At 43.8% G+C, this 26,687-nt stretch overlaps 1 protein-coding gene across 3 annotated transcripts in view; it reads right to left on the bottom strand.

Moving 5' to 3' along the window:
* Positions 1 to 26,687, bottom strand: part of SH3GL2 (SH3 domain containing GRB2 like 2, endophilin A1) — a 265,872-nt gene that overhangs the window by 185,394 nt on the left and 53,791 nt on the right. Inside the window, exons 2-3 of one of the 3 annotated variants that reach the window (XM_033920579.1) lie at positions 12,900 to 12,983; positions 9,382 to 9,433 (exon numbers count right to left, since the gene is read on the bottom strand). The exons of 1 other annotated variant lie outside the window; for it this stretch is intronic. The gene's annotated coding sequence lies outside the window, so the exon portion shown is untranslated. The remainder of the gene's footprint in view (positions 1 to 9,381; positions 9,434 to 12,899; positions 12,984 to 26,687) is intronic. One more of the 3 variants, XM_033920589.1, reaches the window with a different exon arrangement.

The raw sequence follows: 26,687 nt of genomic DNA, 5'->3' as shown, positions 1-26,687 counted from the left end.
AGCTGCTACTGGAGAGGGAGAAGAAGGAGAGATGCTTCTGGGAGGGGAGGAGGGAAAGGAATCTGGGAAGCTGCTGGGCAAGGAAAAAAAGGTACAGCTGCTACTGGAGAGGGAGAAGGAGAGATGCTTCTGGGAGGGGAGGAGGGAAAGAATCTGGGAAGCTGCTGGGCAAGGAAAAAAAAGGGACAGCTGCTACTGGAGAGGGAGACGGAGAGATGCTGCTGGGAGGGGAGGAAGGGAAGAGAGTTACTGCTGGACAGGAGGAGGAGGGAAGGGAGAATGAAAAAAGGAAGGAAACAGCTGGCAGAGAGATTAGAGGAGGGGAAGGGGAGACACAGGCATGAGAAAGTAGAGAGATTGATGATAGGAAGGGGTCAGCAGAAAAATAAGCAGAGGGACAACGATGATAGATCTGGTGTAGGAGAGATAAAAATGAAGAGAGCAGTGAAGCTGGAATGAATCATGTAAATAGGAGAGAGGGGCACAAGCTGGATGGAAAGGGGAGAGGGACATAGAAAGAAGACAGATACCATATGGAAGGGGGAGAGGACAGATAGTGGATGGAAGGGGCAGATGCTGGATTGAAGAGACAGAGAGGGCATACGCTGGAAGGAAGAGAGTGAAAAAAAGATTGAAAGCAGAAACCAGAGACGACAAAAGGTAGAAAAAAATAATTTTATTTCTATTTTGTGATTAGAATATATCAGATTTGAAATATATATCCTGCTAGAGCTGGTGTTAGACATAACTGGGGACTGCAAAACCCAGGCAGTGCTTCTTTAGCTTTCAGCTGGCTTAGGGCGCTCTCTGACCAGGGGGCAGTTGCCCTAGTTGCACTCCCCTAAAACTATTCCTGTCATGTGTTACTTCAGTATTCTGTTAGCATGATATTTCTGTGTAGCATTCTGTAATAATTTGGCTTGTTCAGTTTTCTTGATAGTAGAGGGGATATATGTGAAGGGGAGGGGAGACAGGGGTTTTGTTGATCCTTGCTCTGAATTATTTGTATTTATAAAATGACAATTCTACAGAATATTGTTTCTTTTTATACTTTAATAAAATACATTCAATATAAAATCATAACTGAGGCTTGTGTGGATGGGAACAGATGATTTGTGGGGACCGAGCTCGCGGAGATGGGGCGGAAACGGGATTTTTAAATTTTAGTCCTAGTAGTTTGCCGGTCCACAAAATAATTATTTTTTTTCTGCCGGTCCACGGGTGTAAAAAGGTTGAAGAACACTGACTTAGATCACTTTCCAGAGAACCTTGGTAACTTAAGCGAAGAGCAAGGTGAAAGATTTCACCAAGACATAAAAACAATGTAAGCCATATACCAAGGAAGATGGGATGCACATATGATGGCAACCTATTGTTGGAATCTTATACAAGATTGTACTGGCAGATTACACTCTTGGAAGTCTTATTAAAGGAGCTTCTTGTGTGTCAATTGACTGGAAAATTCGTATCATAAACTTGTGCTTTTGGTATGAAATAAGTAGATTTTCATGTTGTACACTTTTCTTTTAATTTTTAAAATGTTTTCTTCATGCTTAAAAGATATTAATTTAAACACTACTTTAAAATATCCTGATTTTTTTAATGGGCGAGTAGAGTGAAGAGTGGTATATGGCACATGTTCTGTATCGTAAAAACTAGTGCTGATAGAAGAAAACTGGAGCCATTTTTGGAATTCCAAAAATTCTGGGTCGAATATACCCATTAACAGGTCTAATATTTGAGGCACCAAAATCAGTATTGGCCAGTGTAATATATAGGTAGCTTCTCCAGCATATAATTTGGAGTCATATCATGAAAAACCTTAAAAGCTATCACTAAAACTTTTTAAAAATACAACTTAAAAAAAAAAAAAATCGGAAGCCAATGCGAAGTAGTTAAAGCAGAAGAAACATGATCAAAAGGAAGATTTTTAAGGGTCTCCAGCCTAGCTCTGAGAGCCTGGAGGAACCCATCCCTATGGAAATAAGAAATGTTGAGAACCAGGCCCAGGAGCCTGAGCTTAAGCCTGAGCATAAAGATTATACAGCCCTGGCAGTAGAAATTACTTCACACAAAAGAACCCAGCTATTCCACAGTAAAAGGAGAGTCCCATAAAAACAAACAAAAAAAGCTGTGGAATGGATGTTCTTGATGTAAATGTTTATTAAACATTTTTAAAATCCAAACTCATCCACATGAGGAAACAGAGATCCGGACCCAACACAGACTGTGTTTCAGCTGAAGACATCTTCCTTAGGGGGTCCCGGATGGTGAGCGCACAATAGTTAAAAGTGCAAATAAGGATGGGAAAAATATCACAGAGAATAAACAATGGTCCAAAAGGAAGGTAGAAAAATGCTATTCAGCAGCTGCTATGCAGTGGCTAAAGTGAAAGACGCTGGGTGAGAAATTACTTCCCAAGGCATAATGAGAATGTAGAGGGAACAGAACTGAAAACCTAGAACATAACATAAGAACATAAGAAATGCCCGCACCGGATCAGACCTTGGCGAATACCTTAATTATTCATATCCCTCAATGTGGCTTTCAAGAAGATGTGCATCCAACTTGCCCTTAAAACCTTGAATGGTGGTTTCCTCCACAACCTCTTCCGGGAGAGCGTTCCAGGCGTTCACCACTCGCTGTGTGAAGCAGAACTTTCTGACATTTGTCCTGGCCCTGAAGATTGGTGAAAATTCCCTGTTATTTCCTCTAGTGCAGGGTATCTCAAACTGTGTGCTTCCTGAGAGTTCAGGTGTGCCGCGGTACACTGGGGAGGAGAGCTGACGGTGCCAGCTGACTGCCTACAGGACGTGCCTCTCGTAGCGAGAGGCACGTCCTGTAGGCAATCAGTGGGTGCCAGCACCTATCCTTCTCTCTGGCCCTCTTCCCTTCTGGCACCCCCCACTAGTGTCTCAGGGCCCGCCTGGAGGGCCTTCACACACAAGCGGACAGTGACATGATGATGTCACGCATGCGCGAGATGTCATTACAGCGATATCCGTGCACTTCCAGGTGTCTCGAGCCACAGCCACTACCTTTAGTGTGCCGCGGCTCATTAAAGTTTGTAGGACACAACTCTAGTGCCTTGACAGCTGTGGGGTGGAGGATAGTACTGAATTGTTAGGATGAAACTATCCTATGGGTGAAGGGGCCGTCAGTGGTTTATGAATTAATAAGCAGATAAGCTGAAGGCACTAATGTAAATACAAAAACTAGAGAAATAAACATTGCTTGGAGGAGGTGGTGATGGTGGTGGTGGTAGATTTAACGCCTTTTAAAAAGGGAACCAAAAACAGCATTATGGCTTTAAAAATACATTGTGAGCATTTCTAGATCAAAGGACTATTGAGGGCAACCTTGGCTGTGCTGAAGAAGCAGGGATCTGCTACCATTGCACTCCATTTGCATAATCATCCAGGAGTTACTCTAAGCTATGGTATATGTTTGGAATTGTTCTACAAGTCACAAGAAGCTTGGAAACTTCAAACCAATATCTAAATTACCATTGTGACTGTGCTGTTGGAAAGTTTTGAAATGTGTTTATCAGTTCACTCCGAGAGATAAAATAGAAGGAAGTAAGGACCTCTGCATGTTGCAAGCTACAACACTGTGAACTTCTCTGCCCTACCTGTAAGTTGAATTTTCTCCTACTGTTGTTCTCACCATACCTGTTACAATACATACCTGTGTTTCCCCCAAAATAAGACAGGGTCTTATATTAATTTGTGCTCCCAAAAAAACGCACTAGGTCTTATTTTCGGGGAATGTCTTATATTTTTTCCCATGTACAACAATCATCTCTCCCTTCCTCTCCTCCAACCCAATTCTTCCTCTTTCCTTTCTCCCCCCTCCCCCCTCATATGCAGCATCTTTCCTCGCCTCTCACCCATCCCTTTGTGCAGCAGCTCCAAGGCCTCCAAAAAAGGTGGCAGCATCCTGAACAGGCTGCTTTGCATCCTTCTCCGCTGGGGCTGGGCCTTCCTTCTGCAGCGTCTTTCTATTTCTCCCTCCCATCCCTCTGAGCAGCCAGACCCTACTGACCCTCCCATCGAGAGCCTGACATACCTCCACTCCAAAGCATCCAAAACAGCAGTGATGGCAGTACTCTGAATGGGCTGCTTTGGGGGTCTTCCCTCTGCCACAACCTGTAGATGGATGATGTGACAGAGGAAAGGCCCTGGCAGGGCCAGCTGTGAGCAGCCTGTTTACAGCGCTGCCTCTGCTGGCCGGCTGCTGCCACTACTGCTGCTCTTAGAGGACCACAGGTATGTTGGATCTCATGGAGTAAGGGGGGGGGGTCGGTTGGTCAGAAAGAGGTCAGACTCACATGGAGGAGGGGGAATGGATGTAAACCACAATTTGGGGGGGGGGGGGAGGAAGGAACATGGATGCTAGGCTCATGGGTGAGGAGAAGGAAGAGAACCAGCAGAGGCATTGCTTATGTTCTTATGCTTATGTTAACTTACATGGAGAGGAGGAGATGGTAGGGTTCATGGATGATGGACCAGTAAGTAGAGGGAAAAGGGGAATAGAAGGAAACCCAAGCCAAAAAGGGGGGTGAGAAGGAAGAGATGCTTGATCACAGAAAGAGAGAGAGAGATATATATAAAGAGAAAGAGATAGAGAGAAAAAAAAAAAGAGAGAGATGCCAAACTAAGTGGAGTGGGGAAGGGATTCAGGGTAAAAGCGACAGAGATGGCGAGTGGGGTGAAGGGACATGGATGTTGGGACCACAAGGGGGGAGGGTAGAGGGTTGGAGGGTGGTAGAGAAAAGACAAGAGAGTGACCAAGACCAGAAATGGGGTGGGAAGGGAGGAAGAGATTCTTAGCTAGTGAAGAGAGGGATAAAGACTATGGGGGCCAAGTAGGGGATTCAGGGTGCAAGTGAGAGAGGGGTAGGATTTATAGGAAGACAGAACTGTAGTTGGAGTGAGAGGGAACTGAGGGGGCTGGAACCTGAGAGAGGAAAACACAGGAAGGCCTCAGGAAAGGAGGTACTGGGAAAGATGGTAGAGGCGCTGATAAAGGACTGCATCATTGACCATCTTGACGGACACAATCTGATGAGGACCAGCCAGTATGGCTTCAGCAAAGGAAGATCTTGCTTGACGAACTTGATGCACTTCTTCGAGGGAGTAAACAGGCAGATAGACAAGGGTGACCCGGTCGACATTGTATATCTGGATTTTCAGAAAGCATTCGACAAGGTCCCGCATGAACGACTACTTCGAAAAATTGCGAGCCATGGAATCGAGGGTGAAATACTCATGTGGATTAAGAACTGGAAAGGGACTTGGGAGTACTGGTTGAGAAGTCAATGAAGCCATCCATGTAATGCGCGGCGGCGGCAAAAAGAGTGAACAGAATGCTAGGAATGATTAAGAAGGGGATCACGAACAGATCGGAGAAGGTTATCATGCCGCTGTACCGGGCCATGGTACGCCCACACCTGGAATACTGTGTCCAGCATTGGTCGCCATACATGAAAAAGGACACAATACTACTCAAATGGGTCCAGAGAAGAGCGACTAAAATGGTTAAGGGGCTGATAGAGTTGCCGTACAGTGAGAGATTAGAGAAATCGGGCCTCTTCTCCTTTGAAAAGAGGAGACAGAGGGGACATGATCGAAACATTCACAATAATGAAGGGAATAGACTTAGTAGATAAAGACAGATTGTTCACCCTCTCCAAGGTAGGGAGAATGAGAGGGCACTCTCTAAAGTGCAATCATACTATATCCCTATCCCAGTCCTACAATATTTAACAATATGCATCTGAGATTTTTAGAGTTTAACATTTTTTTTATTATGTAATTCACTATATCCAGACACATTCACGTTCAAACTGAGTTGGTAAGCAAGAAGCAAAACCATGAATATGATTTGCCAAAACAAGTCACCATGATAATGAACACGATCTTTTTAAAATCTACACATGTAAAAGGTAATTTATTCAGCTAAGGAGCAAAGCTCATACAATCCTAACAGATTCTCAAAGGTTTATCAGGAGGAAGCATGTGTTGAATGAGCTGCAGAAGCTAATAGGAGTTTTAGCTCACTTTCTGGAAATCTCTACAGCTGGAAAAAAAGCCATACGTCAGTTTAGGCCTGTTATTTTGCTTGGTAAATTTAATTAATAATAAAAAGCTAAATCCATTGATATGCGGCATATGTGATCAGCCATACTGTCATGGTTGCTTAGCAACCAGTCAGAAGTATTGTAAAAGGTCCATAAACCCATGAAACAGCAGCAGGCAAGTGAGAAGTACTCTACTACTGAACTAAAGGATTTTATTTTTCAGATTTTACAAAGATATGCTGGTCACAGAACTCTTAACAAAGCGAAGCACTCCAATTTAGCTACTGTGCTTTTTACAGAAGGTACAGTCCACTGAGCTCAAAGCCAAAGAACCTAACATACTGCCTTTAATGTTGTGAATGAAAACTGAATGTAGTAACACTATTTATGAATCTTGTAAAATAGACAAAAGAATAGGAGCTACGGTCGACAGTCTCTTTCCACAAGTGTGCTGTAGGAGAAAAATAGCATTCTTCGCTCTATTAAGACATGTTTATGCTAAAGAATGTTAATTTCAATACAACAGCATTGTGAGAGAATTGGGCTTGTTCCATTGAGATTTAGGACTTGGAAAAATCTGTGGTAGAAGGATATCCTACATCCAACAAAAATAATGACATCATCATTAAAAAGCTGCATCTCTGATGCCCTTTACATGTCTGACTTTTGTTTTTAAAACATTATCCTCCTAATTCTATATCAGGGGTGTCCAACCTCAGTCGTCAAGGGCCACAACCCAGTCGGATTTTCCCCCATGAATACGCATGAGATTAATTTGAAAGACAAGCAAAATAGGGAAAGACGGAAAATATAAATAAAATGCAAAAACGCACTCCATTAAAGAGACACCGCCCGGCATCAAAATGAAATTAACCATGAAAGAAAACTGCCTCACCTCTCCTTTTGTCTGAGGCATTTTTCTTTCGTGGTTAATTTCATTTGGATGCCGGGCGGTGTCTCTTTAATGGAGTGAGTTTTTGCATTTTGTTCAGATTAATTTGCATGCACTGTCTCAATTGAATGCAAATAGATTTCATGGCGCTCATTTTCAAAGCATATAGAAATCTCAAAATGCCCCCAACCCCCCCAAAAAAACCATATACTGTATATCCAGCTGACAAACACATCCAAATAGCAATTTTGAAAAGGCAGGAAAAAAAAAGTCCAAATAGCAAAGGGGCAGGTCGAAAGCATGTTTTAGGCGGGACTAGAGAGGACCTAAAATCAGGATATCCAACAGCAATAATTGAACAGAAAGAATCTTCTAAGTCTTAGGTTTAGGACATCCTAAATTATACCTGTTTCAAACATGTCTTGGATTTAAAAAAACAACAAAACTCAGTTGCTCTGATTGAACAGCTGGCAATTGCAGGGATTAAGACATGATCCCTCCATAATTCCCCAGTGAATGTTGTCCTACTCCCGCTCCCCTGAAAGCAAACTAGAAAACAATACCAGACTCTATGACAGCCTCAGGTATTACAGGCATTCTGACCAAAGCAGGAAGCAAGTGTGAAGAGTAGCCTAGTGGTTAACACTGTGGACTGTAAACCAAGGGACTGGGATTCAAATTAGAGAATAACATGGGGACAAATTTTTTTCCCGTCCCCGCGAGCTCTTTTCCTGTCCTGCCCCATTCCTGCAAGTTCTGTCATCATCTGCCCAGACCTCAAACACTTTAAAATCATAAGTCTTTGAGGCTTGTGCGGTTAAGGCAGAGCTTACAGGAATGGGAGAGGGCCAGTGACAAAACTCACGGGGACAGGGAAATTGAGTTCCTGCAGGACAGGGACAAATTTGTCACCGTGTCATTCTCTAATTCAAATTCCATTTAACTCTTTTTTAAAAAAAATTGTGAGCCTTACAAAGCTCCTTTAACTAACCTGCGCTAGCGGTTTTAGCGTGCGCACTAGACGCCAACACCAGCATTGAGCTGGCGTTAGTTTTTGGTGAGTAGCGTGGGGTTAGCGCGCACGGAAATGCAGGGCGAGCTAAAAACACAAGCGCACCTCAGTAAAAGGAGCCCATCATCTGTTTTTAGGGTTACTAGATGTCCAGGAAAACGCTGACATGTCCTCTTTTTAGAAGATTGTCCGGGTGCATGGATGGATTTCCAAAACCCGGCAGCTTGTCTGGATTTTGGAAGGCCCCAAACTCGGGGCCACATCTGGAGATCCACTGAACACGCACGGATGCAATGCAATGACATCAAACACATGCGCGGATGTGGGCGACATCATTACATCGCAACCGTACATGCTCAGAGGCCCTCCAGACACAGCACGGACTCAGGGAAGAAGAGACGAGGTTTGTGCAGGGGCAGAATGTGGATGGGCTGAAAGCAGGTTAGGGTGTGGCCACATGACCCCTTTTTTGCACTAACAAATCTGGTAACCCTATCTATTTTGGGAGATAAAATCTCACCCTTAAGTCACAAGTCAGGTAGGCTGGGGTACAGCTAGACCCAGAACTTCAGACCTTCATTTACAGCGCCAGTGTTGTGCTTATAGAAGCGCTTAGGGGTGCATAAGGATGCCTTAGGATGTGGCTTGCACTGAAAGTGGCCTTAGGTGCCCCTAAATGCAACACCAGCGCTTTAAATTTAGGCTTCTAAAATGCTGGCCTATATTTAAGGCACCAGTTTAAAAACAAAGCAAAATTCAATAATTGGCACTGCATCATTATTGACATGCTATGGGTGGCCATTTCTTAGGCAGCCACTGATATCAGCGCTGATTATGGAATTCCCGTCAAAGTGCTAAGAGAGAAGGGTAATATTTTTGATATACCACAGGTACTTTCTCTGTCCTTAGTGGCCTCATAATCTAATGTTGTTTTGGTTTGTTTGGTTTTTGTTTTTTGGGGGGAGGGGGGCCGGGAGGATTTACTTGGGGAAATGGAGGGTTAAGTGACTTGCCCAAGGTCACGAGTAGCTACAGTGGGAATCAAACCCGGGCACACTGACAATACAATAAATAAAATATAGCCACAAGCTACAAGATCATCTACAATTAAAGAATAAGAATAATATAAATCATATTAAACCAGTGAAACATCAAAAATGTAAGAATCTATAACATTAAAAAAAAGATGACCAAAATAATTGAGGCCCCCTTTTATCAAGCCGCGGTAGAGCGTTTTAGCGCTTGCTGGCGAGGTAAATGCTCTGATGCTTATTCAAATCCTATGAGCGCCAGCGCATATACCTCACCAGCCAGTGCTAAAACGCTCTACCACAGCTTGATAAAAGAGGGCCTGAAAGAAACAAAAATTGTGATTAAAATGTTATTAGCACTTACCCAGAAAGATTTTTTTTTTAAACAGCATTTCCATCAGATAAATAGTATGGTCCTAATAAATTTAAAGGAAAATGAAATCAACAGAATAGCAGATTCAAAAAGTAAAATATGAAATAAAAATTCTTTTAAGATCTATAATTAGACTCACCAGTAGTTATCTACATATGAAACATGGTATTGCAATATGATAACCTGCTAGTGCATCAAATAAGTTTATATACACTACACAAAGTCCTTAATAAAATAATACTAATTTAAAACCAATGGCAATATTAAAAAAAAATATAAAGATTATTTATGGAAGAAACATATAAAATATGAGTGTCAGGAGCAGCGCAAAGCATTCAGCATATTGGCCAGCGCTAAAAAATGCTTTTGCAGTGGTTGGGGAGGGGGGGAGATAATTGAGCTACTATCCCTAAATAACTTAAATTTTCCAGAACTGTGAAAAAATAAGATAAAAGATAAAAACCTTAAGAGGGGCATAATCAAAAAAAACAATTTAAGTCCCTTTTTGGCCTAAGTCCTTAAACATTCAAAGCAGAAGCAGGGAAAGTGTCCATAACCAAACCAAACGTCCTTGTTTTGATTATGGCCTTCCTCTGCCTAAACGCCCAATCACCACTATGTCTAAAAGTACACCCACACGATGTCTACACTTTTTAGCCATAACGAAACAAAAAAACACCTAAGCCCCAAACGTCCAACAGAAGGGCTTTTAGGCGAAGGAGGAGCCAGGCCTTCGCCTAAAAGCTGGATTCTGTAACCGGTGTCTGTCAAAAACAACACCAGTTACAGAATCCCCCACACACAACGATCCAGGCAGGAGGGTGCCCAAGCCCTCCTGCCATGTCGAACCGCCAACCTCCCCCACCCCCGACAACATCGAGGCAAGAGGGAGCTCAAGTCCTCTTGCCCCGGCGATCGTGCCCCCCCCGACTCGATATAGCCAGGAGGGAACCCAAGCCCTCCTGGCCCCAGTGACCCCACCCTCCGATACAACGGGCCAGGAGAGAGCCCAGGCTCTCCTGGCCCGTGGCGACCCCCGACTCGGGTGGGCCAGGAGAGAGCCCAGGCTCTCCAGGCCCACGGCGACCCCCGACTCGAGTGGGCCAGGAGAGAGCCCAAGCCCCCCTGGCCCTGACGACACCCTACCCCCCACCCCCCACTACAATACGGGCAGGAGGGATCCCAGGCCCTCCTTCCCTCGACGCAACCCCCCTCCCCCAACGACTGCCCCCCCAGAACCCCCAACCCCCCCAGCCGACCCCACGACCCTCCCTCCCCCACCCCTTTCCCCTTACCTTTTTTAAAGTTGGCCAACAGACGGGTGCCAAACCCGTCCGCCCGGCAGCTAGCCGATGCCAGAATGGGGCCGGATTGGCCCAGCTGTCCCAAGGCCCCGCCCACATGTGGGGCCTAAGGCGCCTGGGCCAATCAGAATAGGCCCGGGAGCCTTAGGCCCCTCCTGTGGGCGGGGCCTTAGGCACATGGGCCCAACTGGCCTATTCTGATTGGCCCAGGCGCCTTAGGCCCCACCTGTAGGCGGGGCTTTGAGGCGGATGGGCCAATCCGGCCCCATTCTGCTGTGGGCTGCCTGCCAGACGGACGGGTTTGGCACCCGTCTGTCCGGCCAACGTTAAAGAGGTACGGGGAAGGGGGTGGGGATGGGGGGGTCGTGGGGTCGGCCGGGGGGTCGCGGGTCGGCTGGGGGGGCCGGTTCATCGAGGGCAGGAGGGCCTGGGATCCTGTCCATAATGTAGTGGGGGGTGGGGGAGTTGCCTGGGCCAGGACTTGCCTGATCAAGTCGGAGGGGGGGGCACAATTGCCTTGGGGCAAGAGGGCTTGGGCTCCCTCTTGCCCCAATATCATCGGGGATTTGGGGAGTCGGCGGGGCAAGAGGGCTTGGGCTCCCTCTTGCCCCGAGGTTGTCGGGGGGAGTCGCGGCTGCCGCTGGGCTAGAGGGCTTGGCCTCCCTCTTGCCCCGATATCGGCGGGGAGTCGGCGGGGCAAGAGGGCTTGGGCTCCCTCTTGCCCCGATGTCGGGGGTGGGGTCGCGGCTGCCGCGGGGCAAGAGGGCTTGGGCTCCCTCTTGCCCCGATGTTGTATGTGTGTGTGGGGGGGGGGTGATGCATCGCGGCAGGAGAGATGCCTCATCTCCCCTACCGCGATGCCATCACTCCTCTACCAGAACTGCTGCGACCCGCGGCAGGAGAGATAGGGCATCTCTCCTGCCGCGGGTCGCAGCAGTTCGGGTAGAGGAGTGATGGCATCGCGGTAGGGGAGATGAGACATCTCTCCTGCCACGATGGTTGCGGTAGGTCGGTTGCCGGGCCGCTGAACTGATCGCGCCAGCAGCCATCAGCTCAGCGGCCCCTTTTTCGGCACTTAGACCTGGTTTGACTACGTCTAAGTCAAAAAGGTCTAAGTGCCGACTAGGCAACCTGTAACTGTTTTGGTTATACCTGTACGCCTAAGTGTAGGTCGGCCCACCTCCCGCCCACTGCCCGTCCTTTTCCCTCCTCTAAACACACCTCTTTTCTCTCTGTGCGTCTAGAGGCAGGGGAAATGCCTAAGCTGTTTTTAGATACGTCTAAAAACCAGCTTTGGTTATGGGTACTTGGACGATCAGGCTTTTTGATCATCCAAGTAGCCATTTAGGACACTTTTTATTTTTTTGATTATTACCCCCATAATATATATATATATATATATATATATTTATTTATTTTTAGGGGAATAGTAAAAGCATGCTTCTCGAGTCTTATGTGTTTCTGGCTGTGGTTCATGATAAAATTTTACATTACAAATTATAAGATTTACCTGAATTAATAGTAATTTTGGGGAGATAAAGGCATGTTTTATGCGTGCTTGTTAAAAGCCGGCATTGACCGATTGAAAAATTTGAAGCAAGATGATGAATGATGCTGTATTTCCACAGCAGCCAAAATTCAGACTTAGAAATGCTGGGCTTTTATCTGTTTTTGCAATACGAACAGCTTTTGTGACCAACTGTTACAGTCACGTGTGTCGCATGCATATGACATAAGCATACATTATGCTCAAATAAGGTACATGCTTATTGTATTGCTTTTCCTGGCACATGTGCACATTCACGCCTCTTTCCTTGTGTATTCTGTGCATGTGCCAATCACTAACACCGTAAATTTTCTCATGTAAATTTTCGCTACTATCCACCGACCACATTTGCATGCACAAATTTTTGAGAATGACTCATGTCTTTGAAATCGTTACAAGAATTCCTGTGACAGTGCTCCGTTGGTTTTTAAAGTGGATTTTTGAGAATCCAGCCCTAGGTAATTAGGTGTGCGACTACAATGAATGTGTCTATCATACATAATATGCATTTGTTAATATTTGTATCGTACTCTCTCATATGCCACAAATTACTCAAATGGAAAAAAACCCTGTAAAAATGCCTCTTATTATATCTTATTTATTTGGTATCAGATCCGGCTTCAGATGTTCTCCTAATTTGCTATCGTTCTGTCATTTACTCCATCTGCAGCGTGGGATTTTATTCCAGTTTGATTTGGATTATTGATGTACTTCTTATGCATTACTCAGTTCTGTCTGGAGTCCTAGAAAGAGAAATCAACCCAATCAACCCTGAAGATCAAATTTGTCCTTGCAAGATTTCAGTGTAATCAAACTGACATGCCTTTTCTGACTTTTTCAGTTCTTTTCTATTTACTGACTAATGTCTGAGCTAAGTACCAAAAACAAGGCTACCTTCTGCTCTTCAAAAAACAAAAAGTTACTGAGGGTAGAAGAAAACACATGTCATAGATCCAAAAACTGAAATGCCCCATGGAGTTTTTCTTTTAAAACGATATGGCCAGATTGTGCTGTGGGCATCTCTTTACTGGCACAAAGTATGTAGGGTGCAACTGTAAAACACACATTTATCATTTTCAACATAGGGAAAACTATCTATACTATGTATAGACCAGTGGTCTCAAACTCAAACCCTATGCAGGGCCACATTTTGAATTTGTAGGTACTTGGAGGGCCGCAGAAAAAAATAGTTAATGTCTTATTAAAGAAATGACAATTTTGCATGAGGTAAAACTCTTTATAGTTTATAAATCTTTCCCCCCCCCCACCCCCCTCACCCCGAAGGCCTGCATGTTCCTCCCTTCTTTGCAGCATCCTCCAGCTTCCCCCCTGGCCTCCCGGTCTTAGTTTCAGCTAATTACCACAGTCTGCAGAGAAGATCGCCAGTGCTGTAACGTTCCTTGCAAGCTGCCATTGGCCTCTGCAGCACATTCCCTCTGCTGCGGTCCTGCCTCTCTTCTGACTTCAGGGTCAGGATCGCGGCAGAGGGAACATGCTGCTGAAAACGACAGCAGCCTGCAAGGATCGCTACAGCACCGACGAATCTCTCTGCAGGTTGCGGTAATTATCTGAAGGTAAGAGCGGGAGGCCAGGGGGGAAGCCGGAGGACGCTGCAAAGAGTGGGCAGCACTAGTACAGACAGCACTAATACAGACTGTGGGCCGCAAAATAGTACCTGGTGACCACTGGTATAGACCAACACAGTTTTGCAAAAACAAGGCAATTTCTAAAGTGCCTTCTCTGTGGGTAAACACACTATGAAAGCAATTAGACAACTGGACGACCCCTATTAGACACTCCAATGCTGAGCAAAGAGCACCTATTCTGTAATTGCATCTGGTCAGCAAAATTCCTATAGAAAACTAGTGTGAGCCCCCATTGGTCAGCCTATATGTAGGCGTGCCCATTTATGCTAGGTCAATGACAGCTGTAAATGGGCATGTCTAAGGGCAGCACGAAATGCGCATCCTTTACAATATTCTGTAGGTTCCATGCTTGTGTGGCAGCCCCTGCCTTGCTCTGCTTATATACACACATAACACATATACCCTTACAGAAAAGAGCACGCTGCACTTGCATTTGTGCTACTGTTCTGTGTTCTTAAGTGCTCAGTTATAGATTTGCCTTCCCCATGGGTTCCTCAACTCCAGTCCTCGACGTCCTACAACTCAGCCTGGTTTTCAAGATTTCTACAATGAATATGTATGAGATCTGTCTGCATTCACTGCTTCCATTGCATGCAGATAGATCTCGTACATATTTCACTATGGTTATCCTGAAAACCAGAGTGGGTTGTTGACCTCAAGGACTGGATTTGAGGATCCCCTCTTATAAAGCCTTCGCTCTCTGCCATAATCTTTCTCCATACCAGGGATTCTCAACCCCATCTGGGACACACCTAACCTGATTTATACAATGGAGGTAGGGCATGCAAATCTATCTCAGGCATATTCATTATGAGTATCTTGAAAACCTGACTGGTTAGGTGTGTCCCAAGGATGGCGTTGGAGAAACCCCGCCCTTAAAAAATACAGAATTGCGGCCTATGCATGCAACATGTTAACACACAGATTGGATTAGTCTGTCCTGGGAAAAAATATGAAGCCTGTTCCTAACCCTATCTTTCCATTAATCTTCTCTCCAGGCGTCTTACTTAGGCTCACTTTCCAGTCCACTGCAACCTTCCCTATTGTAATAAGGAAAAAAATAAACCAAACATTTCAACAGCAGTACAAAAGCCAAAACAGATTCCTGTAACCCTCTGCCACACACGACCAGAAAACACGCGGTCTCCTGAATGTGTCGGCACACGTTTCAAAGGGTGATTTATTCTCTCCAAAGAAAACCTAACTCACTATACAAATCTGTCTTTTAAAAAAGGTGTCTGACAAATTGCAAGCAGACTGAGAATATGTACAAATACGAGTCCACCTAGGGTTACCATATGGCTCCAGAAAAAAGAGGACGGAGAGACATTCTGGTTTTACTTCCATTTGTTTCAATAGAAGTAAAGCCCAGATGTCTATCTGTCCTCCTTACTTCCATTGCTTTCAATAGAAGTAAAACCCGGCTATCTCAATCCATCCTCCTTTTTCTGGAGCCATATGGTAACCCTATGTACATCTGCATGCACTGCTACTACCATGATACAGCACACAAGCCAAAGAAGCAACAGTAAACCTCATTAGAACAATTCAAACATGAATGATGTGTGGGAAGAATATGACTAAAGAACAACTTCACTTCTTCCCATATAAAGAGAAATACTTAATGGAGTAAATCAAAAGTTTAGACATGAGCATGATAAGAGTTTAGTTAGAGTGAGATTTAGGAGAGCTGACCAAATAGATGTATGCCAGTTTGCATATCCAATATTATCAACTTTTCTTTACACATAATTTTAATTGAATTCAGGGTTTTATTGTGTGCATATACCCTTGAAGGAACATTTCAGAAGTTGTATTAGTGGTATTATCTACTGTTCTGATTTAGAAACTGATAATTCAGATTTACTTCCTATAAAGCTTAAAATAATTTAGACTCCACAGAGAAGAAAAAGTGTACACATCTTAAAGGAACACTTCCAAACCTGATCCTGTAGTACCCCCTAGCCAAGAGACATTACGAGGGTGGTTTGAAAAGTTTGATTAAAAAAAAAAAAGCAAGTTAAACATTACAACATAGGGCTAGATTCACTAGTGCGGCCGATCCGCGGCAGGCTGACAAATTCACCAAGAGTCAGCATGCAAATGGGGGCGATTGGAGGAACGCCCCCCACCGACCACACAGATCACTAGTGAGCGATCCTGAAGCATGCGCAAACCATCTTTGTCTGTAGATGGTCTGCACATGCTTACAGAGCTGCGAGCTACTTTTTTTTTTTTTTACTTTAATACTTTGCGAGCCCGTGGTTTTCACCCGCTTTAATACCAAAAGTTATTACAGGTTTTGTATGGAGGGAATGTTAATTTAGAGTGTTACATAGAGCTTATTTTTCCCAAACTCAAGCTTTTCATGCAGGTTTGGTTAATTCCCCAATTTGTATTAAGTGTGATAAGGATCCTAGTACTTTAACTCATGCTTTTTGGTCATGCCCTTTAATTAGGTCATTCTGGTCTGCCATTCTGTTATTTTTGGGCTCATTATGGGGTAGTTCTGTTGTAGATTCATCAAGGGGAGTAATTTTTGGTAAAGCTGGGGCTTGTGGGGTTTTTGGTAAAAAGAAAAATGTCTCTTATTTCAAAAAGGCGTGTATGATTGGACATAAATGTATTATGCAATTTTGGTTATAGAAAGAAGCGCCTAGTTTCTGGCACTGGAGGAACCAGTTTCATAGTCTATTGTTATTTGAGACTTGGGAAGTTAGGCGTTCGGCTAGAAAAATTTGTATGTTTATGGAAATTTGGGATCTGTATATTCAAAATCTTTCACCTAAGACGAGAAGTTTAATTCTTAATGATTTACATTGAAACTATGATTATTTACTTAAAATTCCAGTTCTTTATTTTTGTCAACTTCCATTTGGTTTGGGGGGGGTTTAGTTTTTGGGTTATTTTATTTCTTTAATTAAAGATTTACATATAATTAAAAGGGGTAGGGATGAGAGGAGGAGAGAATTGAAAAAGGGGGTTTGAACTTGAGAATGTATTAAGGTTTATTGTAGATAATATGGAAATATATTTGGGGGGAATAATAGAACTATGTTTGACAAATATTTTTATGAATATAATTGTTATGAGTTCAATTTGTATTATATTTTTGTATACTTATATATTCCTTCAATAAAATGTTATAAATTATAAACCCACGGGTTAAAACCATGGCCTTACACTGAGGGGGAAGGGTAGAAGAGTCAGGGTGGCAAGACAGCCCTGAGACTGATCTCTTCGCTGAAGAAATATGACCACATCACCGCCGCATACCTCGACTCACACTGGCTCCCAATACAAGAAAGAATACTATTCAGATTTTACTGTCTACTATTTAAAGCCATGAATGAAGATAGCCCAGCCTTATTCGAACTACCACAACAAGGCAAAGGAGAACCCAGACACCATTCACGCACCCCCCAATTGGAGGTGTCAAATGCAAAAAAATGTACAATGGCCTACTGGCCACGCAGGCAGCGAAATTTGACCACCAACTGTCCAATCTACTGATCACGACACCAGACTACAAAACTTTCAGAATAGAAATTTTAAAAAACCAAAAACCCTGCTATTCAAGAAATCCATCACGACAAACTAACTCCGCAGGAAGCATTTCAATCCCCTCGAAATAACCCGCTCAACTCTGTAGCTCGTCTGGAAATGTCCAGATAACCTCTTATGCAATCCGCCTTGAACTGCAAGATGATGGTGGAATAAAAGTCACTAATGTAATGTAATGTAATGTAAATTAGGCGTGGATCCCTCAAATTCTATAATGCATCTTCAGTGAAAGTCTGGCCTACCCATGTCTCTCCCGTGGCCAAGCCCCCTTTTCAGTTGTGTGCTAAAAATGTATGCACACGTCTTTATAGAATAGTGTTTAGCAAGAGGAGCATGTAAATCCAAATTGCTGCCAATTAACACCAATAATTGATTAGTACCCAATTATTGGTATTGATTGACTTGTTACTCAATTAAATTGTGTGCACACTCAATTTTGAACACCATTTATAGAATTTGGTGAAAAGTGATTTGCCCAAGATCACAAGGGCTGTTGTTGTCAGAAGCAGGAGTTGAACCCTGGCTTTCAGCCTATTGCACTAACCACTAGACCATTTTCTCTTCTTTGTGCATCTTACATGTTAGCATACACTCTTCCTGGCACACCACAGGTAGGGGCACCCCTATGACAGTCACAATCATAGCGTAAGCCTTCTGTAATGAAAACTTTAGAAGGGGGTAACCATGTTAGTCTGGTATAACAAAATAATGGAGGCAGGTGGCACCTTATAGAGTAACTGATTTAAAAGCTTTTGAGGACTCCTATGTCCATAAATTGGTTAGTCTCTAAAGTGCCACTTGCCTCTCTTACTTAAACTTTCTGGTTTACAGCAATGAATCACTATTATACTGTAGTAGAAAGCTTGGCTTTACGAGTAATACGTATTGCTGGTGTTATAGTACTCAAAAGACTGGGTAGGAGAGTTTTGGATGCATTTGCTAAGGTCAAGTTTTCAGGCCCATGTGATCTTAGGGGAAACCTTAGCCAATAATGATGAATATGCATGAGAGAGATTTTCCCTTGTTCTGTGCAAATACAAAGGTGGTTTGAAAAGTTTGGTAAAAAAGCAAGTTAAACAATACAGTCTCCATCGAGGTCTGTACACTTAGTCCAGCGAGTTTCCAGTTCTTTTGTAAGCTATTTTGCCTATGATATGAAAAAACTGGAAACTCACTGGACTAAGGGCTAGATTCACTAAGCAAACCCACTCTGGCCCTATTCACTTACCTCTGTGCCGATCCGATTCCGATCCGTGCATGCAAATGAGGGGAACGGCATGCAAAATAGCCATGGGCGCGATTCACTAAAAAAATCTTGGAAACCGACTGGGCTGGCCGATCAACACAAGAAGCGACTGCTGGGGACCAGTCGTGAACGTCCTTTCCGACTGTGCTCGGCCTGAAATCCTAGCCTGCAGTTCATCTATTCCGCTCTACTCTCTACCCCTTCCAGTTGAGTCCTTCCCTTGCCGCCCCAACTCTCCTGTTCTTTGCCATCCTTCCCGCAGTGTGAGCCCGTGGTTTTAAAGTGCGGCTGCACTGCGGGGAAGGGCGGCAGAGAGCAGGAGAGAATAATTGCCTGCTTTAAAAAAAAAATCCCCAGCTGCTGTGGCTCTTCACAGCAGGGACTCGCCAGGGCAGTAAACTTGTGTCGGTGAAGGGGACTCTCCTGGCCTGGTCTCTGCCCCAACTCTCCTGACCCAGACCACGCCACGAGGCTTTGCAATAAGGTGACACTGCCCGCTGATGAGAACTTGTTGCATCCGCCCCCTCGCCTGCACTTTGCGCTGCTCTTTTAGGCTAAGGGGAAGGGACGGCATCCGGCTTAGATGTTGGTTTGCGAGTGCTGCTGACTCCATGTTGCAGGGGATGGAGGAGAACCGAACTGCAGAGAACTTTGAGGCTTGTGCCCAGTGCGACGTCAGGCTCCCAAAAGTAAAAAACACAAAAACAAACCACGGACATTAAACGCATGCGCAGACCATCTGCAGGGAAAGCAGATGGTCTGCGCATGCGTCAGGATTGCACACTAGTGATCCATGCAGGTGGAGGGGGCTTGCCTCCCATTGCCCTCATTTGAATTTTGTCCTGTTGTGAATTGGTCAGGCCTTCTGGAATCGGCCACGGATCACCCACGGAAGTCAAGTTAGTGAATCTATTCCTTTGTGTATAACCTTTGATGGAGACTATGGGCTAGATCAGGGGTGACAACTCCGGTTCTCGAGGGCCGGAATCCAGTCAAGTTTTCAGGATTTCCCCAATGAATATGCATGAGATCTATTTGCATGCACTACTTTCAATGCATATTCATTGGGGAAAGCCTGAAAACCCGACTGGATTCCGGCCCTCGAGGACTGGAGTTGCCCACCCCTGGGCTAGACTTACAACGCTTACCGATCGTGTACCGATCAGTTTGCGACCCCGACCCGATTCACTAACCTCATGGCCAATCCGATTCCGATCTGCGCATGCAAATGAGGGGAAATGGCATGCGAAGCAGGAAGGACGCAATTCACTAAACTTTTTCAGGAACATCGACTGGGCTGGCCAATCAGAAAAAAAGTGACTGGTGGGGACCAGTTGCTCACAACCTTTCCTGCTCTTCGCTGACTTCTCCTGCCTTTCAGCCCCGACTTCTGCATTGCTGCCCCAACTTCTCCTGCCTTACTGCCCTGCTCTCTGCCCCAATTCGCCGCCCTGTGCCCCAAATCCTAAGACTATGGATTAGACCATTAACTGGAATTATTTTCTGTCTAAGAATTTTCGTATTTGCCTTAAGTTTCGCATGACCAGGAATGATTTCTGTGTCATTTTGTTGATTTGTGGTTGATTTGTGTCATCACTCCCAGAAGTTTTAGGATGAGTTGAATGGGATATGTGATTCAGTTTATTACTAAGTTTGTTATGGTTGGGGGTTTTGTTTTTTTCAAGAAGTATAAATTTTGTTTTGTCTGGGTTCACTTTTAGTTTGTGTTCTTTCATCCATGTAGCCACTGTTTCTAGTGTTCTATATAGTGTGTCTGTCATGATGATTTAAACCAGGTTTTACTTGGTATAAATCCACATACCCAAAAGTTGGGCATGGATCCCAGTGCTATATGTTATTCTATACATAGTGCCCAACTCAGAGTGCCATTTATAGAATAGCATTCAGCCAACAGTTTTCCATTTTTTTTGTTCCGTCTGAAAAATACGGAACAAAGAAAGCGGAACATCACTGAACTAAGTGTATAGCCCTCGATGGAGACTGCCCCAACTTTGTTGGTTGGGCAGAAAACTTTTCAGTGGCCCCCTTGTATATGTCCATATATGCTATAGAAATTAAACATAGTATTAGGGTTGCCGATTGTATCCAAATTTGTCTTGCAGGGTAGATCCAGTCCTGGGTTTATCCCATTGCATGCTTGGACTTGTAGTTTTAAAATTTCCCCTTTGTATTCCCTAAGAAAAGCAAGATTCAAGTCCCTGCATGCGGGGGGGGGGGGGGAGGGGGAGTGGCGGAGAACAGGACTGGATCAACACAGTTGTGTGACTCTGGATCTGGCTGGCAATCTTGCATAGTATAAAAGCAAATTGTACAATCAGGAGCCTGCACACATCTTTCTATTTCAGGTTACACTACAGTTCTTTTCTATTATTAGCTCTGCAATAATCCTTTCATGTGTGTAGGCCCACATAAGCAAGTCAAAGGCAACAGAGTAGTAAGATGGCAACAGTATGAACATGAGTGGAAAGAGTTCAGATAAAACAACTGGGAGGGGGCTGGGAGTTGGTTCAGGTTTGAATACCGCTCTTCTTACCCAGAGCAGAGGGAGATTGAAATGGGAAGAGGGCAAACCTAATGAATAAGCAATCTTTTGCAAGTGGTCAAACTTTTACAGAAGACAGCTGATAAAGCAGAGAAGACTGCAAGGACCAACTGTTTCTAATGTGCTGACACAAGAAACAACATTTTCAAAACCTACATACCCAGGTAAATATGAATTTAACTGGGCAAATTCTTGGGTGCATATTTCAATTTGGGGAAGAAAATGACACAGCTAGATAATATTTTCATGCCTATGCTTGTTACTTTAAAAGGAAAAAAATACTCACCAAAAAAAAAAACCCAAAAAACCACCCAGTGCAGATCTCTGTGGGTCAATTTTTCCCTGACCGTTTTTTCAAAGGCAAAAGCATGCTAACACTAAGTCCTTGGCTGAAATTGGCTGCAGACTTTGCATTTGCACCTGAAAAGTGCCTCATCAGTTGTGGCAAAGGCTGGCTGTAACCTCGTCTCTATATTTTTTTTTTTTTTTTTTTTTTTTTTTTTTTTTTATTATTAAATACTTTATTTAACATGCACATGCTGTATCAAATTCTACCAACCCCCCCCCCCCCCACCACCTGTGCAGTGATATGACAACATAGGTTGTACCAGGCCAGCATGAGCAGAAGCCACTGTTTCCATGGCAACAGCTGCCGGTTAACACAAGTTATTTTGATCCAACAGAAAGTGCTACACAACAGGGAGGCCAAAGAATAGTCATGGACAGAGGAAATTAGAAGGTGACATCAGACTAGTTTGGGTAGATTTTCTTTCATTTTCCTCCCACCAAAACACACTCTGCAGCATTATATTACTTTGAGGTATAGCCTTAAAACCTGAAAATAAGAATTAAGCAATGTTATACTGCTGAGCTAACCTTTTTTGAAATAATGTATCTAATATTCTTGCCCGGCAGGGTTTTTATTCAGAAGCAAAATGGCAAATACAATAAATGCAGCAAGTAATAAAACTGTCATTTTCTTCATTTTGGGGAAGAAGAGGAGGAATATTTATTTTTCTTCTTATATGAATTTTACTGTGTAAAGATTATCAAATATTCTCATTAAACACATTAAAGGAGTACTTTAACAATCAGGCCTTAGGCTTATCGGGTCTGCCCATCCCTGCTAAGCCTAAGGCCTGATTGGCCCAGGCCCTAGGAGACTGTGCCAATCAGGCCTTAGGCTTAGCGGGAATGGGCCAAAAAGGGATGGGCCCGCCTCATTTTGATGAGGTGGGCCTGCCAGCTGGCGGGAAGCAAGACCTGTCCGGCCGGCCAATGATTAAAGGTTAGTGGGGAGGAAGTTAGGGGGTTGTTAGCGTGGGGGGGAGGGGCACCCTCCTGCCGGTGATCGTGCGGGTGGGCAGCCTTCTGGCAGGAGGGATTGGGCACCCTCCTTCTGGCAATCGAGGGCGTAAGAGGCATCCTCCAGCAGGAGAGGTTGGGCACCCTCTTACTGGTGATCATCTGGGGGGAGGGGGGACAGGCGGCCGCTATACCTATCGCAGGAGGAAGATCCCTTGCCACGATAAGTGTAGCGGCTGCATCTACTCTAACCCGATTCTGTCACCGGTATCTGTAATATGGATGTCAGTTACAGAATCGGGGTTAGTGTAGGCCCGATTCTGTATAGGGGATTAGGTTCATTGACTAAATTATTCTGATATTTATTAATAAATGAAGTATTGGTAAGTTGTAAAAGTACTGAAATGAAATGAATTGGAAATAATATTAAAATTGAATTAAGATAATACTTGTTTGTATTAAATATTTAATAGCTGGTTTTAAGAATTTAAGTTATCCAATAAGCAGCTATTTAATTAACTGAATAAAACTCCAAGCTTAGGCTTTAGGTTAATGAGTATGCATGAAAGATTTGCATATCTGTCATTTCCATTATATGCATATTTATTAGGGATATTCTGAAAACCCAACTGGCTGGTGGTCCCACAGGATAGGTTTGAGAACTACTGTTTTAGTCAGTTCCACAAACCTGGAAATTCAATGCCAGTACCTGGACATGGCCCAGCATTGAATTTCTGGGCTGAGTGCAGCTGGCTGAATATTAGATCTGTGGTTTATTAAAATACACACAAACATGTACTTCACCCACCTATATTCATACCTGCTCCCCTGCTGGTGAAAATGTACCCAGCTGCATTTTACCTACCATTTTGACAGCTTTTGTGAGGCTATTTCTAAAGACCCAAAGATGCCTATTTGTCTATAAAATAACCTCAAAACATTTGCCAACCTAGGCAACCTGCTAGAAAATTATTCTCCACAAACCTTGCTTTTGTTCAGGCATCTCATTTATTGACTAGCCCAAGTGATAACAATAAAGGAGGGGAATTCATCCCATAGAAATATAATGGGTGTCTTAGCATTTAATGTGCACTAATGTGGTCAGCACTTACTAAATCACTTAGCACCCATTGATGAATTTCCCCCGGGCATGTGTTTTCATATTTCCTAGCCATTTTCTGCAGTTCATGAAATACAGTTTTACTATGCAATCAAACCACTATTTGCCCCACATAAGGCAACCTGCTTTATTTTTTTTGGAATAGAACCGCTTTGACCACTTCAGCACCTTGGACAGCAACACCCTGAACACAGCACTCTTGAGCTCTAGAGGTTGATGCACTAATGCGTGAAGTATTTTAATCACAAAAGAAATGCCCTATACTAAAATTACAAATTTGCTATGGCTATAACACTCTTAGAACCTTCTAATATCTCATTCAGCAAGCAACGAATACAGAAGGTCTCAAAACTTTTTTTCAAAATAAGCTTTTTTAACTAGACATTAGCTTATATCTCACGGACCTCAGTAGTACCAACTACATGCCATTATACTTTAAAGCATGCAGAATCATTGGCACCCCTGATCGTCATTGGCCCCTTGTAAAGATAAGTAGCTAAAGATAAGTAGCTAAAGATAAGTAATATGCTTTCTAATATATATTTAAAACAAAATTATCCTGAAAATGACTAAATTTACAAGGGGCCAATGACGATCAGGGGTGCCAATGATTCTGCATGCTTTAAAGTATAATGGCATGTAGTTGGTACTACTGAGGTCCGTGAGATATAAGCTAATGTCTAGTTAAAAAAGCTTATTTTGAAAAAAAGTTTTGAGACCTTCTGTATTCGTTGCTTGCTATACTAAAATTAAACACAGACGCACACAGATTCCAGAGCTTTTGCATTTTTAACCCCCCCCCCCTCCCCAGTCTCCTTGGCAAAAACATTTCAGAAAAGGTGGAAGCTTTACAGTAAATTTTCATGTCTGGAGATGTTTTTATGAAGTGAACATTAATGATGTGCTGGGATGCAAAATACCTCATCAGTGTTCAAAATTATTTTAAAAAGGCAAGCAAAATACAGCTTTGCAGTTGGCAAAAAAAGATGAAATCTCAATGACATGAAAATTTTTTTTTTTTAATATCCCCAGAATTGCCCTTTCATCTTCTGTCCTGTTGTTTCTTGAAGAGGCCACTGGTTTCAAAAGTCTCCAAATCACTGAAGGTCAATCGATCCCTATGCCCCATCTCAGTTATGCTACTACCCAACAAGTAAGAAAAGATCAGGGCATTATTTAAGCCCCAAAAGGATACCTAACCACCAAATGTGAGCCTCCCATCCTCCAAATGGGCATGTTACCTAACTGAAAACATTTCCCAATGCCATCTTGAAAAACTGCACCCTCACCCAGTAGCAATGTATTTGTAGGAATCAGCTGAGAGCTAATTATTTTTTTAAAAAACATTTATATACATGCTTTTGAATAAAGGCCCATTTATTTACAAAGTGGGATGGGGCCCTTGGCAGTAACAGGCGCTCAGCCTAAGAGATCTCACCTACCTAGACGCGGTGAGACACGGAAAACAGCACCAATCAAGACACCAGCCGCGGAAGCCTAAGAGAACATCCTGAACTCTTTTTTTCTATTTCCATGACACAGATAGTAGAAGTCTGCCTAGCACTGACCTTACTTCAGTGGTATAGTAAGGAGAGGAGGCGGAGGTGGTCTGCCCTGGGTGCCATCTTGGTGGGGGCACCAACAGCCATTCTCCTCTCCACTCCACCCTGACTCCTTCCTGCCCCTCCCCTATCGTGCGTGTGCACCCCTTCCCTTCCCTCGTACCTCTTTAATTGTCCCAACGCATGCAACATCACAAACATGTTGCCCGCATCCAGGTCCCATGCCTAGGAAATGATGTCAGAGGGAGAGCAGACATGATGCGGGCAGCAAGTTCGTGATGCTGCCAATGCCAGGAAAAATTAAAGAGGGGAAGGGGTGTGCACGGCAGCGGGGGCAGGAAGGAGTGGAGGGGTGGAGAAGAGGGCGGGGGAGGGGCGCCACTGGTCATGCACCACTCACCCTCGCTACACCACTGCCTTACATCCCAATTATTGGAGTTGCTGTTGAAGCACCACTTCTGCCTGTCATTTAAGTTTTGCCTTGATGCCATCTCCCTTCTATGTTTATTCCATGCATTTTTGAATTCCATCACTATTTTTGTCTCTACGCTCCTCCCCTGGAAGGGGCATTCACCTCTCTCTCTCTCCTCTGTGAAAAATTATTTCCTAATGGGACTCCTAAGTTTACAATCTTGCAACCTCAAATCATGTCCTCTAGTTCTGCTGCTTCTCCTCTGAAAAAGATTTGTTTGTATATTATTACTTTTTAAATATTTAAACATTTAAACATCTGTATCATATCTCTCCTGCCCCCCTCTTTCCTCTTAGAGTATACAGTACTCCCCTGAAATTTGCGGGTGTTCGTTCCAGGAGCACCTGCGAATTTCAAAAAACTGCAAATGCATTTTAGGAGCAGATATGAGGCGGGAGAGGGCTGCCGGGGTGGCGGCAGGTGCTAAAAAAACAATATTTAGGCTGGCAGGCGGTTTGGCTATGCAGAAGGCTGACGGGAAGGGAGGAGGAGGAGGAGGAAGAATTGGTTGTGCAGAAGGCTGATTGGCTGACCGGGGAGGAGAGAAGGAGGAATTGATGGTTGTGCAGAAGGCTGATTCGCAGACTCAGTCATTCCCTGTATTTTCTGACCGGAAGAGGCAGTTAGAAAATACCACGAATGACTGAGTCTGCAATTTGTGAACCGCAAATTTGTGGAGGTCTACTGTACATATTCAGATCTTCCAGCTATGTTCCCTCTAAGCAGAACGCATAAGCAGTTGTTCATACAGTTTACATAGTTGTTGCATGGTTGCTCACAAAAATACTGACCTGACCCAACTTTCAAACAAAACTAAGCTATAAAAAATTAAACTAAACTAAATCAATGTGTGATGGGTTTTTGTGATATATAGAGAAATGCATTGCTAATATTGGGGTCAAAAATTATTGGTCTTTTTTAGAGCTTGTTGCTCAAATGACAAGTTGTAGGTTGTTGGGGTTTTTTTAA

The sequence above is a fragment of the Geotrypetes seraphini genome, chromosome 1, assembly GCF_902459505.1.
Source record: "Geotrypetes seraphini chromosome 1, aGeoSer1.1, whole genome shotgun sequence".
NCBI classification, from domain to species: domain Eukaryota; kingdom Metazoa; phylum Chordata; class Amphibia; order Gymnophiona; family Dermophiidae; genus Geotrypetes; species Geotrypetes seraphini.
Note: the sequence above shows the minus strand (reverse complement) of the source record. Positions and strands in the feature narration are given on the sequence as shown.